Source organism: Ambystoma mexicanum, chromosome 5q (genome assembly GCF_040938575.1).
Source record: "Ambystoma mexicanum isolate Mex_15411 chromosome 5q, UKY_AmexF1_1, whole genome shotgun sequence".
Taxonomy (NCBI): domain Eukaryota; kingdom Metazoa; phylum Chordata; class Amphibia; order Caudata; family Ambystomatidae; genus Ambystoma; species Ambystoma mexicanum.
Genome location: NC_090933.1, coordinates 467,293,441 through 467,311,781, shown reverse-complemented (window position 1 = coordinate 467,311,781; position 18,341 = coordinate 467,293,441).

Here is an 18,341-nt window from a genome sequence, read left to right as displayed (position 1 = left end):
TCCTACGAACATTTCAGAACAACGCGATAGTTCTTAGAACACTTTCAACTTAACAATGAACAATACGGACAGCGTCCTAAGGACACCCCCTGCGAACATTCCAGGACACCGGGAGTGTTCTCAAAAACGTCTTCAGAACACCCCCATTTTGTTTATTTGCAAACATTTCAGGACACCGCGGCTGTTCTTAGAACACATTCAACTTGACAGAGAACAATACGGACAGCGTCCTCAGGACACCCCCTACGAACACTCCCCGGACACCGCGAGTGTTCTTAGAAGCTTCTTCAGAACACCACCATCTTGTTTATTTGCGAACATTTCAGGACACCGCGAGTGTTCTTAGGACACATTCAACTTGACAGAGAACAATACGGACAGCGTCCTCAGGACACCCCCTACGAACACTCCCCGGACACCGCGAGTGTTCTTAGAACAGTTTCACTTTGCTTACGAACAAAACAGACACATATTGAGTCCTTAGAACACCCCCCAGTCAGTTTATTTAGAACATTTCAGAACACCCGTGATGTCCGCAAACAAATCGAACACAAAAAGAACGTCTAACACATAAAAACACAACTTTCATCCTATCTCATACACTCCCACCCTCCCCAAACACTCCTACACACCAACACACTCTACTAAATACACATTTTGAACAAAGTTTCACCACGCTGTCCGCGGACGTCCGCGAATCCAAGATGGCGGGCGCTACCGAAAAATCTGACGCGCTTCACGCTCCACGCCGTCCAATCAGCGAACACGTTGCATGTCTGCGAACATCACGCAAGACGATTGGCCAATCAGGGAACTGTCCGCGGAGCGAACAGGGAAGTGTGTCCGCGAACCGAACACAGATATCACTCATTTTTTTTTTACCTACTTTTTGGTCATTTTAAAAAAAAACTACTGGACGGATTTTCACCAAATTTGCAAAAGCACCCTTTCGGGACCAAGCCGCTGCTCCTGGTCCAAATTTGGTGGAAATCCGTCCAGCGGTTTGGGCTGTAGGCGCGAGCAAATTTTTTTCCCATTCAGTCTATGGGAAAAACAAAAAGTTTTGGGACCCCCCTATAACTTTGCTCCCCTGGACGAATCCTCGCCATGTAATATATATGTGGGGAGCTGTGATCTGACTCAATTTCTATAATATACATATGCACACACTACTCCCAAAACAAACATCAAACTGCCTCCTCCACACATTAACTGTCCAACGTGCACTTCCCCCACATACACTCGCCCCACTTACACTGACTGCCCACACACACATACTAGCACACCCAAACACACACACACACACACACACTGCTCTCACCAACACTGCACACCACACACTGGCACACAAGGCCACCACAGAACAATGCCTCCACCTACACACTGCTCCCCAAATACAAACTACCTGTCCAACACACACTGCCCCTTACCCAAACACAGCCCCCACACACGCACTGCCCCACCACTCACAAACTGACCACCCCATCCTCACTGCCTGCACATGCATCATACACACACTCACACTGGCCATGCCCAATGGCCGTACACACTAACACTGCACACCAAACACATTGCCCAATCACAGACTGGTCCCAATGCAATCTAAATCTCGCTCTCTTTCGCTTTCACTTTCACTTTCTCCTTCACTTTCTCTTTCTCTCCAGCTCCATCTTTCTCTCTCTCTCACTCTCTCTACAATTCCACCAAACACACTGACCACACTCACACTGTCACACCACACACGACTCCCCAAACTGCCCTACATACATTGCCCACACAATGTAAACCTCACCAATAACTCACTCCCCCCACACTTCCCCAACAAACTGCCCTCTACACACACCCACTCACACAAAAACTGCCCTCACATGCACTGCCCCCACACACTTCCCCCAGACACTCCTAAGACAACAGTGCCCCCACATACACACACCCCCACTAGCACACTCTATGTCTGCCCATCCACACTATCTGCTCCCAAAATACACTGCCACCCTCTACTCTCTACCACTTCCCCTGCACACTGCTATGTTCCCATGCATGCACGGTTCAACTACAAACACACACACACTGCCCAAACACATATGCAAACACTGCCAATTAACACAAACACTGCCCATGCAATTCTAACTTGTCACACACACACTGCTACCCTAGCACACTATCCCAGAAATGGTGACCCCACACACTGTCTGACCACGTTCCCCCATTACACGCCCACCTACCCCATGCGAAATCCCACCACTTCAATTGCCCTACCCATGCACTCTTTACCCACAGATACACACTTTCCTCAAACACTGCAAATGTACACCCAATGTCCCAAAAAATAGCCCTGCCCAATAAATACAGCCCCACATGCAGGCTTCACCTCACACACATTGTCTACCTTCACAGACACATTGTCCACACATACTAACAATTCCTGCACACACAAACGGCCCTATCACAATGCTCAAAACTCACTTACACCACCCCCGCACACACTTCACCTACAAATACACACATTGTTCCCACAAGCAAACGGTCCCATATATATTCTGCAAACACACACACACTTCTCCCACACACTTCCCAAAAACACACATAGCCCACACAAACATTGCATCCACACCATACACTCACCATACACACTCATCCAAAACACAGACAATACCCCTTTGAACTTCTCCCCAGGGGGAGCCTTTCCCTGTGAGACTAGCAAGCTGAGTCTGGTACGTGATACCCTCCCTAGGGGTGGAGACAAACAGGACCTCACCAGAGGAGACTCCCCTCTAGTGGACAGGGACTCCCATTCCAAGAGGAACTCCCTAAATTACTTGCTCACAACTACAGGAAGAAGACACACAGAACAAGTCGATATTTGTTATTGCCAGATAGAATCTATGAGAAAACCTGAAAAAGAAAACTCCACTGGTACTAAGACAAAGAAAACCATTGCAATAATACTGATTACTAACAGAAGATTGAAGAAGGACTTTGACATTGCGCAGGGAAAGTCTGAGGCAGTGTCATAAAACAGCAGAAGTAGTCCTGAGAAAGAGAGAAGCCGGGAGTTTAAAATTAGCTGTGCGAGTGAAGCTGATAGAGAGAGGGACATGCAGTTTACAAGGTTGGAAGAAAACAGGGGAGCAATCCAACCCCAGAGGAAAAGTGAAGCCAGGGAAGTTGGAAGACTGTTGTCTAGCACAGTCAAGTTAACCCAAAGAGGTGGCATGACAGAGATTCCGTGGACAGTGAAGTGCGAGAACGACACTGAGACCACTTAATAAATTGCAACGTGAGGCACGCACAGTGAAGGAGAGAAGGAAGTGGAGAGGCGAGAGGACAACCTGATCAATGATGAAGAAAATCCCATCCTGATGACAGTCCATGTGATGCCAGACCTAAGAGCAAGAGGTAGCAGGGAAGGGGGAGACCCGGGGGGATACCAACAATAGCGAAGGAAAGAATCCTATTCATCTGTGAATACTCATGCTCATCCCAGTGACAAACTAGTGTGGAGGAAATGCAAGAATTATTATGTGAATACTCATAGTTGTCCCGGTCATGAACCAGTATGGAGGAACAGTGAGAATCATGACTGGGTTACCCAATGAGGAACTAGTATGGAAGGAGAATGAGAGTCATTACAGGAGCAACCATCCCTGTGTCAGTAGAGGATTGGTGTTGCAAACACATAAGAGTGAGACACATAATTGGAACATTATTGGTTATCCTAAATCAGGAAGAGATTGGACATTGAGTGAAGAGAGTGTTACACATGTGTTTAATAAAAGAGGAATAAAGGAGAACCAGGAGAGAATACCCAACAAAAGCAATACATCTACAGGAGAACAAAGTCTGAGAGAAAAGTGGAAAAAAAACCATTGATGCACTAAATGGTCTGAGAACAGTAGCCTCCAAGAAGTACTTTCAATTACTTTGTTAAAGTGAACTGTTGCAGAAACCCGTACGCAGGGGAAGAGTCTTTCTCCTGTACCTTAGTTATTTTTATAATGGTACGGTCAACATAGGTTAGCTTTGGAGCAGACAGATCTTTCTTTTGGGACTCACTGATGACTGATGACCAGCCTAGTTAGTTTGGTTAGGCAGGGAAACACCATAGTTTAGGAAAAGTCTGACGTTTTCGTCTTTTCTTTAAATAAAAATTGAGTCAAAATGGAATGTGGATGTCTGAGTGCTTCTAACCCACCACACTGCTCACCGACAATGTGCTCATCTCCACACACCACTGCTCTCCACACATTTCTCCCACCTACACTCCTCTAACTCCACCACACACATGCATGCAAACACACACACACATTGCTCCCACAAAACACACTGCACCCCCAAAGTCATGTTGTCTCAGTCAGGCATACCCCCCCTCACATACTGCACCTGACGACTGCCCCATGTACTGACCTCCACCACACACATGCACACTGCCCACATACACACACACACACACACACACTTGTTATGCATCCACACACATGGCACACACCAACACAGCATGCACACACCCACACACATACAAAACTCACATACACCAATGTTGTGAATACCTGTTCACGTATTTCAGGGATGTTCATGCCAATGGTTTGTGTACCTGGTGTGAAGGCAACATGAAGAAGGACATAGACAACAGATTCCAGATTCAAAAATAAAGCATTTTGTTAACTTAAATGTCAGAATGGAGAAAGGACTAACTTGCCCTATGCTAAGGTGGGATTTCCCTACCTAAATAAAGCCAAGGAAAATCAGAGTCAAAGAGTTCAATTTAGGGATCTGTCTGTGTCCAAAACCTATGCTTGCCCTCACAACTATAACCGTACAATGTGTAGGGATGTCAGAACCCAAAAAAAACAGTGTTTAACACAAAGTCCTGAGATTCTTCAAGCTTTCTTTCAGCTCCTTCCCCAAGGTAAAAATAGTTCAGCAAAGTAAAGTCTCAAATATTCCCTTTCTTAGGGTTATTAAGTCATAGTATTTTCGGGTCTCAATGTCTCCTCCCACAAGTTAGGACCCAGAGTGCCCTTCCCCAAGTTAAAAGTCACATACTTCAAACAGATTTGAATTAAAATGTTCCCTGTCAGAACTCAGGGTTCCTGTCCCAAGATCCAAGGACCACACTTCAAAAGAAACACAAAATATCCTTGCACAGTTTAGTTAAACCTTGTTGTCAAATACACTGTTTGGATAATTGTGTAGCTTTCACACATGTTGAAAATGTCCTCGCAAATTAGGCTTCAGGGTCATTTGGTTGCCTGTTCCTTTCAAATCATATTATATTTCAGCATACTGTGGTCGGTTCAGAATTATGTTCATTTTAGCCCTTCAATGTATGATGGTTTGTATGGATATACGTTTCCTCTCCTTCTTTTGTCTTTCATCTGTTTAGTATCAGAGTTTTAACTTGATTCAGTATTCAATAATTCAAAATGTAGCTTAGGGTTCATTTTCCCTTCATCTTATGGTTCAATAATTGTTTGTTTCACTTTAACTGAATAATTCAATGTTCAGAGACCTTCTAAAATGTGTTTCTTGCCACACATGGCCACTCTGATACAAAGTATTTCCCTCTATTAGATAATTGAGAAGTATAACTGTAAGTTTCACTTTAATTGAGCGATTCAATATTCAGAGACCTTCGAAAACACTTATCTCACCACATGCAGCCACTCCGATACAAAGTATTTCAGGTAATGCTCAAGTTCACACACGCGCACCTGGTTAATCAAATTACCAGAAACTCACCTGTCATTTTGAATGTTGGTGCTGCAGTGGCAATCACATGTCCATCTTCCTCCATTGTCGGGACTCCAGTTCCTGCCCCATAGACACTCCTGCGGTGGTCTTCCGCCACAGGGGAACAAGTGCGTTGAATAGAAAGGAAAAGGGTGGCCTTAGAACATGGCTTTCTTCACCATTCCCAGTCCTCACTCACATGCCACAATTGAGAGTCTTCTGTTTCCTGCAGTGCCTCCTGGTCCTTCTCATGTCATACCTCTTTTCCACTGGGTTAGGCTCCATTTATAAACCTGCAGTACTTTAACAGGCTGCAGGTGTGGGTGATTATTCATCTGCCTTACCACATTTAAAGGGACATGCCTGACCTTCACTGCTCTTAGCAGGCACCTTCCTCTTTCCAGTACTAGAGTGGTAAGAGAGCATAGTCTTAAGTTCTCTTAGTCGCCTCTTCTTCATCCCAGTACTATCAAGTGTCAATGGTGGAGAAATGAGGGGAGCTGACTTATAATAGCCCTTAAAGGTTGGGGAAGGGTTGGGTTGGTTGTGACTAGGAAAAGGGGGATACCATGTCTTGCCCAAGGGTACCCCACTCCCAGTCCCCAAGGATACTCCACGTAGGTGAACCGCCCTCGCTTCTCAGCCCCCCGGATTGGGATCCAATATCGATCACCTTTCCCTTGCCACCTGCCTAGAGGATCCAAGGTGTTGAGGTGTGAGAATACCCTCAGGTTTCTCACACTGGACATTTGAAGTAAATCCCTGATTATAATGCAAAAGTTTGGACATATGCAGCCAATAGCTCTCAAAACGTGCTAGTAGCTGAGCATAACTGAAAAGTTGTATTACAGTGCCTATTCAAAAGCAAAAACTATTGGCTATATCAATGCTTGTTAATATTAATATCTTCTAATCATATTAAAACACATGATAGTGAGATGTATGTAGCATTATTATAAACTGGAGCATAACAGGTAGTCTGAATGTGCTGTAATGTAATTGTCATTTGTATAGTGCTTTTCACCATTGGTATGGTCCCAGTGTGCTGTAGGTTGAATGCCCTTGGGGACAGATTTACAGGTATGGGAAATTTGTCAGAGTGATTTAGAATGTTTGTGTGCAGTTTAGCCAACAGCAAGGTAGGTAGGGGTGGGCAAGTCCCTGATAGCCACCCACGTCGAGCTGGGAATTGGATGGGTGCTAAGAGGTAGTCCTGGAGCTTGTGAGAGTAGCAGAGGCATTATGTGTGCAGCTAGACCACATTTGTACCGTGGGGATAGCTGCATTCTTATAGCAGAGGTGTTGTGCTATTTGTCTTAGTGTAGTGTATGACGTGGCTGGATGCTGAGAGGTAGTCTGGAGAATAGCAAATACTGAAAAGCAATTAGATACCGGGCCTTTTAGCACTATGAAATATTGTGATGCCAAACCTGTTCACCAGAATAGTATTCTGTATTGATGGAGAGGCTAAGATGGAAGCAAGATGGATACATCTTTGAAAGGTATTTGACAGAGCAGACTATGGGCATTGAGAATTGAAAGCAATAATGAACTGCAGATACATTGTCAAATCTAGAACAGACAATGCCCTAGCTACTTTACCTTGGTGCAGTGTGTGTTTGAAATGAAAGGAAGATGAACTCAGGAATGGAGCAGAACTGCTTTAACAGGACTGCTAGAAAAAGAAGTCAAGTAGCATAGTGTTGAGCATGGTTGCTAATCAATAATTCCATTTGACAGAAAGCAAGTGAATCTCTTTGGGGAAGAAAAAAAAAGATTAGCAATATGCCTGCTGTCTTCCCTGTTTGAATGCCTAGAGGTGCCTGTCATGATTTCGTATCAGTCTGAAAAGCAAAGTTTGGTTATTGTGTGGTCAGAACAGCATTGGCAAGTCTAGCAACTGGATGTATACTGTACTTATAAAAGTCGACAATACGTTGTTTTAAAGACAGTTAATGCCACTATACTCTATCGCCCAGCAACCATTGAATGTTTCAGTTTATACCTCACATCACTTGATATATAGCGAACATAACATGCTGTAAAGGGGAATACTATAATGTAGTTTTATCAGTGTTCTACTTATAAAGTCCATGTAGCCACACCCTTCATTCTATATTTAATAAACCATATCAAACACACAGTGAAACACTATTTGGAAAACACCATCAGTATCATAAATAGATTGCAATCTTCTAAGGACGGGAGGTATATATTCCCAACAAAGACTAAAGGGTGACATTCAGCGAGGGCCATTTCAGAGGTCTGTGGCATAAGTGGGATTTACGGGTATTAAATCTTGATTCTGGAGATGTGGATAAAGAAAAGGGTATGTACCCTAAAGATTATGCATTATTCATATATAGTGAAACCACAATCCACAATGTGTAAGATTGTTGGATTGTGTTCTTTATTCAGATATAGTGAAACCACAATCCACAATGTGTAAGATTGTTGGATTGTGTTCTTTTTTTGCCGTTCTTCACAAATCTCAATGTCATATTTGTGCATGTATACTAGTCATCATATTACTCGTGTTCGATCTCAATGTCAATATGTGAACAGAAATCATTATTGTGTGTATAATGTGCTTCTCACATCTGAATAATGAACAATTTGTACAGTATTTACTATTGTCTTAAACCGCTCGTTTCAAATCTAGATCTCACACTATATAGCCTTCTTTCTCCTAACAGTACTTTCTTAGATCCCAATTTCAATATGAAAACAAACATAGTAATTATATAACATGATTCATTATTCAGATGTGGTAAGCACAGCACACACACTGTAATATTTTGTTTTTTGTTTCTATATTTAAATTGAGATCTAAGAAAGTACTGGAACGAGTCAGAGCTAGAACCATATATTAGATCCTGATTCGTCAAGATGTGTGAAAGAAATGAGTAGATATTGTATACATTATTCATTATTAAAAAGTGATAAGAAGAATTCACTCAATGTGTGCAATTGCTGCTTGGTGTTTTTGCATTGACATCTCTAACTAGGAAAGTACTGGGACGAGAAAGACAGATGCATGGGTTTGAGATCTAGATTCTTGAAGAGTGGTTAAAGAAAAGAGTAAATACTGTATACATTGTACTTTATACAGATGTGCGAAGCATACAAACCACAATGTGTGAGATTGTTACTTACTGTTTACATACTGACATAGAGATCTAACAAAAGAAAGTGATTGTCCAAGTAACAGGAAAGTATGATTATGTGATCTATTTTTGTGTCAAGTTTAAAAGAAAATGACATTCGTGTGCTTTTTACATCTAAATAATGAACAGTTTGTAGTGTTTATTGTTATTTGTATTTATTCATTATTAATATAGATCTTATATTCATATATCTGTCTTAATCCCCTCAGTTCTTTGTTAGAATGCAATGCCAATATGTAAATAGAAAGCAAATAATGTCACACATTGTGTTTAGTGCGCTGGGTAATGTGTTTAGCATATGTGAATCATGAATACTTTTTATACAATTTACCTTTTTTGTCATTGGTCACAAATCTAGATCTCATACTTGTTCATCGCTTTTACTCGTTGCAGTACTTTGTTAGAATTCAATGTCAATATGGAGTCAAAAACAAAGAATGTAGCACAATGTTATTAATGGTTTTACCTCTTCTCAATAATGCTTATTTTAAAGAGAATGTACTATTATCGTTACAGTTTTGTCATGAATGTAGATCTTACACCTGTATATTTTTCTTTTGTGTCCCAATACTTTCTTGGATTTTTAGGCTAATCTATGAAAATATGGCTACCGGATTCGTGCGGAACAACACTGAGGCCTGCAGTCCCTCCATGGACCCACCTCTGGAGTTCACTGATTGGACAGCAATATATTTTCTCTCACTTCCTCCACGGAGCCCGCGGGTGATGCCAGCCCCGTTAAAGGCCTTTGTTTAAAGCCTGCATCTGCATTCTTCTCCGACCCTGCTTCCATCATCTATGTGGCACTGGAGTGCCCCATAAGTCTCCTCGTGGCTCCTGCAGCCTCAGGAAAGCCCAGTTGGGCTTAGAATTGAAAAGATCCTATTGCCCTGAAAACATGGCATTCCGACCCTTTTTTGAGAATAAAACTCGACTTGAAAGATTTTTCCAAAGATATATTGAACTGATTTCTCTGTTAACTATCTGTCTTACTGAATTCTTGAGGCAGAGTGCAATCCCTACTATATTTCTGCACTTGTACTCAACCTACCTTTTACCTATTTGTACCTGCATCTTTGATGTAGCCCCCTCACCATGAGGTTAGGCAGTCAAATGATGCATTTTACCTATGTATTCCTGCATAGTTGATGCATAGTTGATGCAGCCCCCTGCACCATAGAGTGAGCTTTCCATTGGTGCATTTCACCTCCTGTACCTGCATACTTGATGTAGCCATCTGCACCATAGGTTGAGGCTTTCCCAAATTGTGCACCCACTCTAATGTATTTTCTTCATTTCCAGCCTTGTGCTGTGTTTGAACCTGCAATGTACCCTTCTCTTCCCTCTCGCCTGAGCAGTGTTCCTTACTTCCCGTCCTACACTTCCCTTCCTCATCCTCTCCCCTCATTTCTGTTACTGCCATGCACACGCTGAATTGTCTCATGACCTAGTCCAAATCATATTATTTGTCCTCTTCCCGGTTCATCCTCAACTTTCACTCTCCCCTTCTCCCCTCATTGTTGTTACTGCACTTCCATGCTCCGAAGTGTCTCATGACCTAGTGGGAACGTTATTGTTTTTTTCTTCCCTGTACCTCCCCCTCCCTTGTCTTGATGTGCCTTGAAACACCATCGTGCTGTATAGGTGCATTATAAATACCCAATAGATAATACTAGAAAGCAACAATCTGACTTTGTGAATTTTGCGTTTACTATACATAGATAATGTATGATTGTTACAATGCTTATAGTTCTCTTGAGTCAGCCCTTATGAATCTACATCTTAGTTGATGTCAACCCAGGTATACTCAGTGGATTGTAGGGAGTTTTCTGGTTATAAAGTATGATTATTTTAGTACATAAATGTGCACTTTTTTGTTGATGTATTATCAGTGATATGTAATTCACATCTTGTTGTATGATAGTTCTCATGAATCTAGATGTCCAGCTATTGGGTGTGGATTTGTCAGCTTCTCTTTCGAGATTTCAGGAAAAATAGTGCTTTGTTCGGTCAAACTAAAGTTGTTAACATTTTTAAAGATGCATCTTTAATATCATTGAATATATATGAGCATAGAGATTTGCATGGGAGGAGACCTTGAATGGTCAGTCACTATTTCTCTCTATTGACAAGATCTCTTTCTCAGTACTTTTCTTATGGGTGTATTTTGGGTCTCTTGATCTGTCCATTGTTATAAAAAAAAAGGAAATACATGAATAGGTAGTTCTTAAAAGGAGTTTTGAATTATTGCACTGTATGATGGTTTTTTTCTTAAACTGAAGTAGGCATGTGTGTATGCTGTGTAGGATCAAAGGAATTCCAAAGTTTCTTAGGTGGAGTCTATCGTCTTTAAATAATTTACTGTTGGTGTATTCTATGTTGTTATTGACGATGTTGTTCATATAGTGGTTCTATAAGAACACAGAAACAAGTGTCTTTTACGTTTTTTCTATTTATTTCTATAGTGTGTGTGTTGGGTCCTAACAAGGCTCCTGAGTGGTTATTTATAACCCCAACCCACAACCTAACAGTGTGTGTGTGTTATTTTCCATTGTTGTCTTGGTGAGGTGTTTTAAAAAACAAATGTTGTGTTTAGAAATATTTGCATTCCTTTTTGAAAGTCATGTTTCATGTCTGTGTTATTTACAGCATCACTGGAAGGGACCTAGCTAAGTTGTATCTAAATTGTTGAGCTTGTAAGGACGTTGGACCTTAGCATAGATTGTTGTTGTTCTGGTGTAATACTGAACATCCTGGTCTATGTGTTGCAGAAAGAACTTTGAAACAGGTCTGGGCAAAGTGTCTCACAAGTAAGGTAATTATTTTATATACTGTTTGGATGGAAACAGTTGGACATTGTAATAAGATAGTACAGAAACTATTTCCAGCACAAGTCCTTGTTTATCCAGCAGAATGACCAGTCATCCTATAGCACTCACTATAGGCATTCTCATGGCTGTACCTGCAGTTGTGCCTAGTTCCTCAGTTCCCATATAATTCTTGAGGAGAGTGTATACTTAGCGTCGGGAGGGTGACTGTTTTGTAAGATTTGTGTAATTTTCTATAAGATGAATATGTTAATTTTTCAAATTGTAACTATGACAATATTTTAAAGTAATGCCACCTTTATGTTCAGGAAAGTATAAATTGATATTGGTTCAAAGTATAAAAGTGCATTTCTTGAAAATGTCAGTGGTAGTAACATTGATGATGGTAATTGCTTACAGCACATTTGTGGATCTATAGATACTAATATTGAAGCCATAATTTCAGACTCAGACAGTAGTGGGACATCTGCTAATGGTTAGCACTCAAATAAACAGAGGGGCAGCACAAATCAGGGAATGAAAGTTCGAGGAAACTGTCTGATGGATTGAAATAGCATTCAAGACAATATAGTGATACAAATGTATGGCTGTTTACAGATATGCACCGTAGAATATTTTATTGTAGTGTTTTTTCAAACCTTTTGAAAATGGAACAAAAGAAATATTCTTTTCTAGCGAAATAAGAATCATGAAAAAATAATAGAGTTATTTATTTTGATTCTAAATTGCATGGTGAGAATGAAAAAAGTTGTTGATGAGCCCCTAAAGAGGTGTAATTATAAAAAATGGGTAACCGCTAAGAATGTTTGTGAGGTTTATGGAGTTAAGTGGTTGTGTACTTCTCACAGTGGGCCTCATTACGACCCAGGCGTTAAGGGGTTAATGGCGCCGTAAAATGTGTCTGCGCCATTAAACCCTTAACGCCTGATTACGAGGTCCCTTTGCGGGTTGCACTTTAACGCCTGCTTTTAGCAGGCGTTAAAAAACCAACCCGCAAAGGGACCTAGGAGCTAATTACGGCACCATAATTTACGGTGCCGTAATTAGCGCCTTCCCCATTCCAATTGAGCCCTATGGGGCAAAAATGGGAAAGGGGAAGGGCAATGGTGGCATGGGGATTTACCGCCCCGGCAACCACGGAATGGGGTGGTAATTCCCCATTCCGCCATGGCGGACACCGGCATGGACCATGGTGCTAATAGCACCATGGTCCTCCGCCTGGGTCTTAATGAGGCCCAGTGAGCGTTATTTTAATGAAAAAAGTTACCACCCAAATTGTACGGTAACTTTGGAATTATCTGAGTTTTGTTGAGGCTATGAGGTGAGATATTGCCTTTTAGTAAATTAGAAACTGTGAAGCAGCCAGTGGTAAGAAATTAAGATAATGCAGGTGGTTTAAATGTTTCAAGTTTGTAGTCTGCGCTGCTGTGGAAGTGTTCTTTGATGTGCATAATCTGATAGCAGTCTTGCACGATGATAAGGTTATCTCTTACTGACTTCCACACTAGCAGCAGTGAGACAAATGCATCAATGTGTGGACCATTGGGAATTAAGTGAATAGACTTGTTTACCAAGCCACTCCTTACACTGTTCCTTGCACTGTTTAGCAGAAGATAAATGTTCAAGTATGTTGTTCCATATATATGTGGTAGCAGCACATCATACTAAAATGTATCACTTTCTTACAGAGTTATACTTTTGTGAGGCAGCAGCTCTTTCACTTGAACTATTGATCAAGGTTTTGATTAGTGGTACTGTGGAGGATATGAACACAGAAGTAGAATCTTTACAAGAGACATACTTTGCATCAGATGCAGTTTTTCAGGAGACTGTTGTTGGAGCAGGTCAAATGAATGGCATGCTTTAAGACGAATAAACATTGGAAAAATATGGAAGAGGTATGTCTCTGTTTGAATCAGCTGCCAGTCTAAAGCCAAACAAAGTTTGTGTGTCTTTTCAACACACATTCTACGTGTCAAAGGTACAAAAAGGGGCTATCTGAGGAAGGTGCATAGTGACAGAATGGTAAGCACTCTTCTTGTATTCAGAGGGTCGATTTGATCACACTGAATCCCTGATATTGTGTAAGTATTGTTTCTGTAACATCTAAAATGTAAAATGCCCTCAAAGAGTATTTTGAACAAAATGAAAGTGTGTGCTATTCCCTCAACTTTGCACAACCTGAATATGTTTGAGGTGATTGCATTGCAACCAGTCCATCCATTTGGGGTTATAGTCAGGTTGGAGACAAAGGGGGTCATTATGAGGTTGCTGGTATGCCATTAGTAATACTGGCAGGATACCAGCAAACTGACTCTACCATTTCCACTGCCTGATATCCCAGTATAAATGAGATATTCTAGGTGGTGGAGACACTGGTAAATCCCCATTCCTTGAACCCCTATAGGACTCAATGGAGGGGATTGACACATTTATTTCCCAGTGGGGGCCTGATTTACTGGCAGGACAGGCCTTGGTGGTAAGTCAATGCCCCACCAGCAAAATTGTGTTTCCCAGGTCCAGTAAATTTGCTGGTGCCAGATTGACTGGAAGTTTTACTGGACCGGAGAAACTGTAATGAGGTCCAAAATCTTTGAAGCTTCATTCTAAAGGACTTAATCAGGCAGTTAATGGAAATAATTTTGTATTTACCACTAGATTTAAAGGAAGTTTCGCAGAATCTGGGTGTCAGGCAGTTGATTGAAGATTCTGAGGCAAGCAAGGAGACTCGTACCAGAGGATATGTTGTCAAGAAGCTTTATTTACCTTAAAAAGGAAACACTTTTCTTGCCTTATTGCTAAAAGGGAGTTCCCTTCCTATCAAAACTATAATTAAGGTGCACATCTATATTCAAACAAAGAAATAGTCTTCTGTCCAAACATGCTGTACCACAACTCCGAGGTTTTTTGTTTGGTACCAATTTACAAAGTTACCATGCGCCTGATTATTATTTCAATTCGAGAAGGTATTGCAGGTTGTGTGGAGCAAGAAAAGGGGACACTGGTGACCCCGACCCCTTGGAGCAATAGTTGAAAAGACTTCTCCACATCTCAAAAAAGCACCATACTGAGTATTAGTGAAGGGTAGGTTGGTTTATTATATTAAATTGAAAATGCCCTTTACGGATGACACGTGTTTCGACACACCAGTGTCTTTTTCAAATCAGGGCTGATGGCAATGCTGATAGGTAGCATAAAGACAGTGAACATATAGCAAAATAGACGGATATGCATTGCAATCATAGGTCATGATAAATCAAATTGAACAAGACCCATAGCGAAAAAAACAAACCATGGTGTGGTGTATTCACAGAGAAATAAGGAGGGGTGAAGGGTAGGGAGGTCAAAGGTAAGTCATATTGAGAAAAAACAAACAAAAACAAATGACAAAAAACACAAAAACGTTATTAGCAAATAAATAATCAAAAGCAAAAAAGAGACAATTGCTTGAATGATTGACATATTTGGAGATTTTTGCCCTTGTCGGCCTTACCTAAATCTCAAGTCAAAAGGTTTCATTTCGGTGAAACACACAGTCATGGGTTAAATCCCCCTATGAGAAATCACATCAAAGATAACATCAAAAATAACACATTATAGGTATGTGTGGTTTAAAAAGCCATAGCTTTTAAATAGAAAGAATTTGTGTTCATGGAGTGTAATTTATTCAAACCAAAATATGCGCCAAAAATGTTATGTGTGCCTATCAGGAGAACAAGTTTGTCTGACACAAATAGGTTGAAATCGCCGTAAACTGCGCACGAACAGGCGTGCCATAGACAGTGATGTGAAACTATAAGTTGCCGTGCACTTATTAAATCATTTTACTTAGCAGTAGAGAAGTTAGAGTAAAACATGAGCGAGCGTGCCGGGAAGCGGCAGAAAATCAGGGTCGGATTGCAACCAAGCGCGGTAGCACTGGTGACATGATATAATTATATCTGATAGAAAGATAGTATAGCGCTGAAGCCTACCTCCTGGTCTGCTGAAGTCTGCTGCCGTCTGGATTGTGCAGAACGCTGCACTGGCACAGTTTACATAGGTTGTCATGGCAACCCAAAGTCCTACTACTATTTCCAATGAGCTTCATCTAACAAGTCAGGCAAGGAACAAACGTGCGCCATGTTTTGGGCTCGTAACCAATGACAATGTTACAGAAACACCTGTGAAGTGATATTTAGGTGTTTTCTCAAGGGTTTATTGGATGCAATATATTTACAAAGTGTTTTAGTACCAAATAAGAGTAGCAGGCAGAGAAATGTACATAGAACCTATACTACATGTTATCCGATATTAATGCATGTCATTATACATAATTTCCTGTTGAGCTACAGATATCAGATTTATAAGACATATCTTAGTAAGGTGTGAAAGGACTGTTAACAGGGCGCTTTTATTAATATAAAATCCCTGTCATACTATATACTGCATATCATATGTTTGTAAGCAGAGTAGACAAAAAATAGAAACTTTAAAGAAAATGCGCCATCTCGTGGTCTCAGTTCAGACCAAGCTCCGTCGCTCTGAATTTGCATATGATGCGGGCTTCACACTGGCGAAGGAGGGTTTCCCTGTCTCCACCTCTCTCACCCAGGGAAGCCTGTCTGAGTCCGATGAACCTGACATCCATTTTATCATCCTGTTGATGCTTGGTTTGCCAATGTTGGGCAAGCGGTAATAAGGAGTCAACTTTACTCATGGCATAAACATGTTCACGTATTCAATATCTTAGTTCTCGTATGGTGCTGCCAATATATACGCGCGCACATGTGCAGATTATCGCATATAGAATATATTTGCTGCCGCAATTATTGGTATCCTTGATTGAAAAGGTTGTTCCTCTCAAGTCCGTGAAGGTCTATGTATTTGAATGCGCTAATTTGCACTTGCTGCATGATCCACATTTCCTGAATCCTATAGGTAAACCAGGTAACCATAGTTCTTGTCTAGGTGTAGGCAGATTTGGGAGTAGAGATGGGCTAAGCATGCTTTTCAAGGATCTTGCTTTTTTGAAAATTAAATTGGGTTGGTCATCAATGAGGCCTTTGAGGTGATCATCAAGTTTAAGCAAATGCCAGTTTTTGTTGAGTATTTTTCTAATTTCAAAATTGTCATGAGAGAACGTTGTGATGAAGCTTACTTTATTCTGTTCCTCAGTTCGTTTGTAACTCTTGGGTTGTAGAGTTACATTCCTGTCCATCGCGGCAGCTTTTGCTTGTGCCACATCTATGCATTTTTCATTGTAGCCTCTTTGACAGAATCTGTGCTTCAAAAAGATGGCATTCCTGAGCAAAATCATTGTCATTGCTGCAATTTCTATGGGCTCTTATGAATTCCCTCTTCCCTGGGTGAACCAAGACCACGAGATGGCGCATTTTCTTTAAAGTTTCTATTTTTTTTCTACTCTGCTTACAAACATACGATATGCAGTATATAGTATGAAAGGGATTTTATATTAACAAAGCACCCTGTTAACACTCCATTCACACCTTACTAAGATATGTCTTATAAATCTGATATCTGTAGCTCAACAGGAAATTATGTATAATGACATGCATTAATATCGGCTAACACGTAGTATAGGTTATGTGTACATTTCTCTGCCTGCTACTCTTATTTGGTACTAAAACACTTTGTAAATATATTGCAACCAATAATCCCTTGAAAAACCACCTAAATATCACTTCACGGGTGTTTCTGTAACATTGTCATCGGTTATAAGCCCAAAACATGGCGCTCGTTTGTTCCTTGCCTGACTTCCTAGATGAGGCTCAATGGAAATAGTAGTAGGACGTTGGGTTGCCATGACAACCTATGTAAACTGTGCCAGTGCAGCGTTCTGCACAATCCAGATGGCATCAGACTTCAGCGGACCAGGAGGTAGGCTTCAGCGCTTTACTATCTTTCTATCAGATATAATTATATCATGTCACAAGCACTACCGTGCTTGATTGCAATCCGACCCTGATCTTCTGCCGCTTCCCGGCACGCTCGCTCATGTTTTACTCTAACTTCTCTACTGCTTAGTAAAATGATTTAATAAGTGCATGGCAACTTATAGTTTCCGATCAATGTCTATGGCACGTCCGTTCGTGCGCTCTTTACGGTGATTTCAACTTATTTGTGTCAGACAAACTTGTTCTTCTGATAGGCACACATAAAATTTTTGGCGCATATTTTGGTTTGAATAAATTACACTCCATGAACACAAATTCTTTCTGTTTAAAAGCTATGGCTTTTTAAACCACACATACCTATAATGTGTTATTTTTGATGTTATCTTTGATATGATTACTCATAGGGGGATTTAACCCACGACTGTGTGTTTCACCCAAATTAAACCTTTTGACTTGAGATTTAGGTAAGGCCGACAAGGGCAAAAATCTCCAAAAATGTCAATCATTCAAGCAATTGTCTCTTTTTTGCTTTTGATTATTTATTTGCTAATAACGTTTTTGTGTTTTTTGTCATTTGTTTTTGTTTATTTGTTTTTTCTCAATATGACTTACCTTTGACCTCCCTACCCTTCACCCCTCCTTATTTCTCTGTGACTATACCACACCATGATTTGTTTTTTTCGCTATCGGTCTTGTTCAATTTGATTTATCATGAC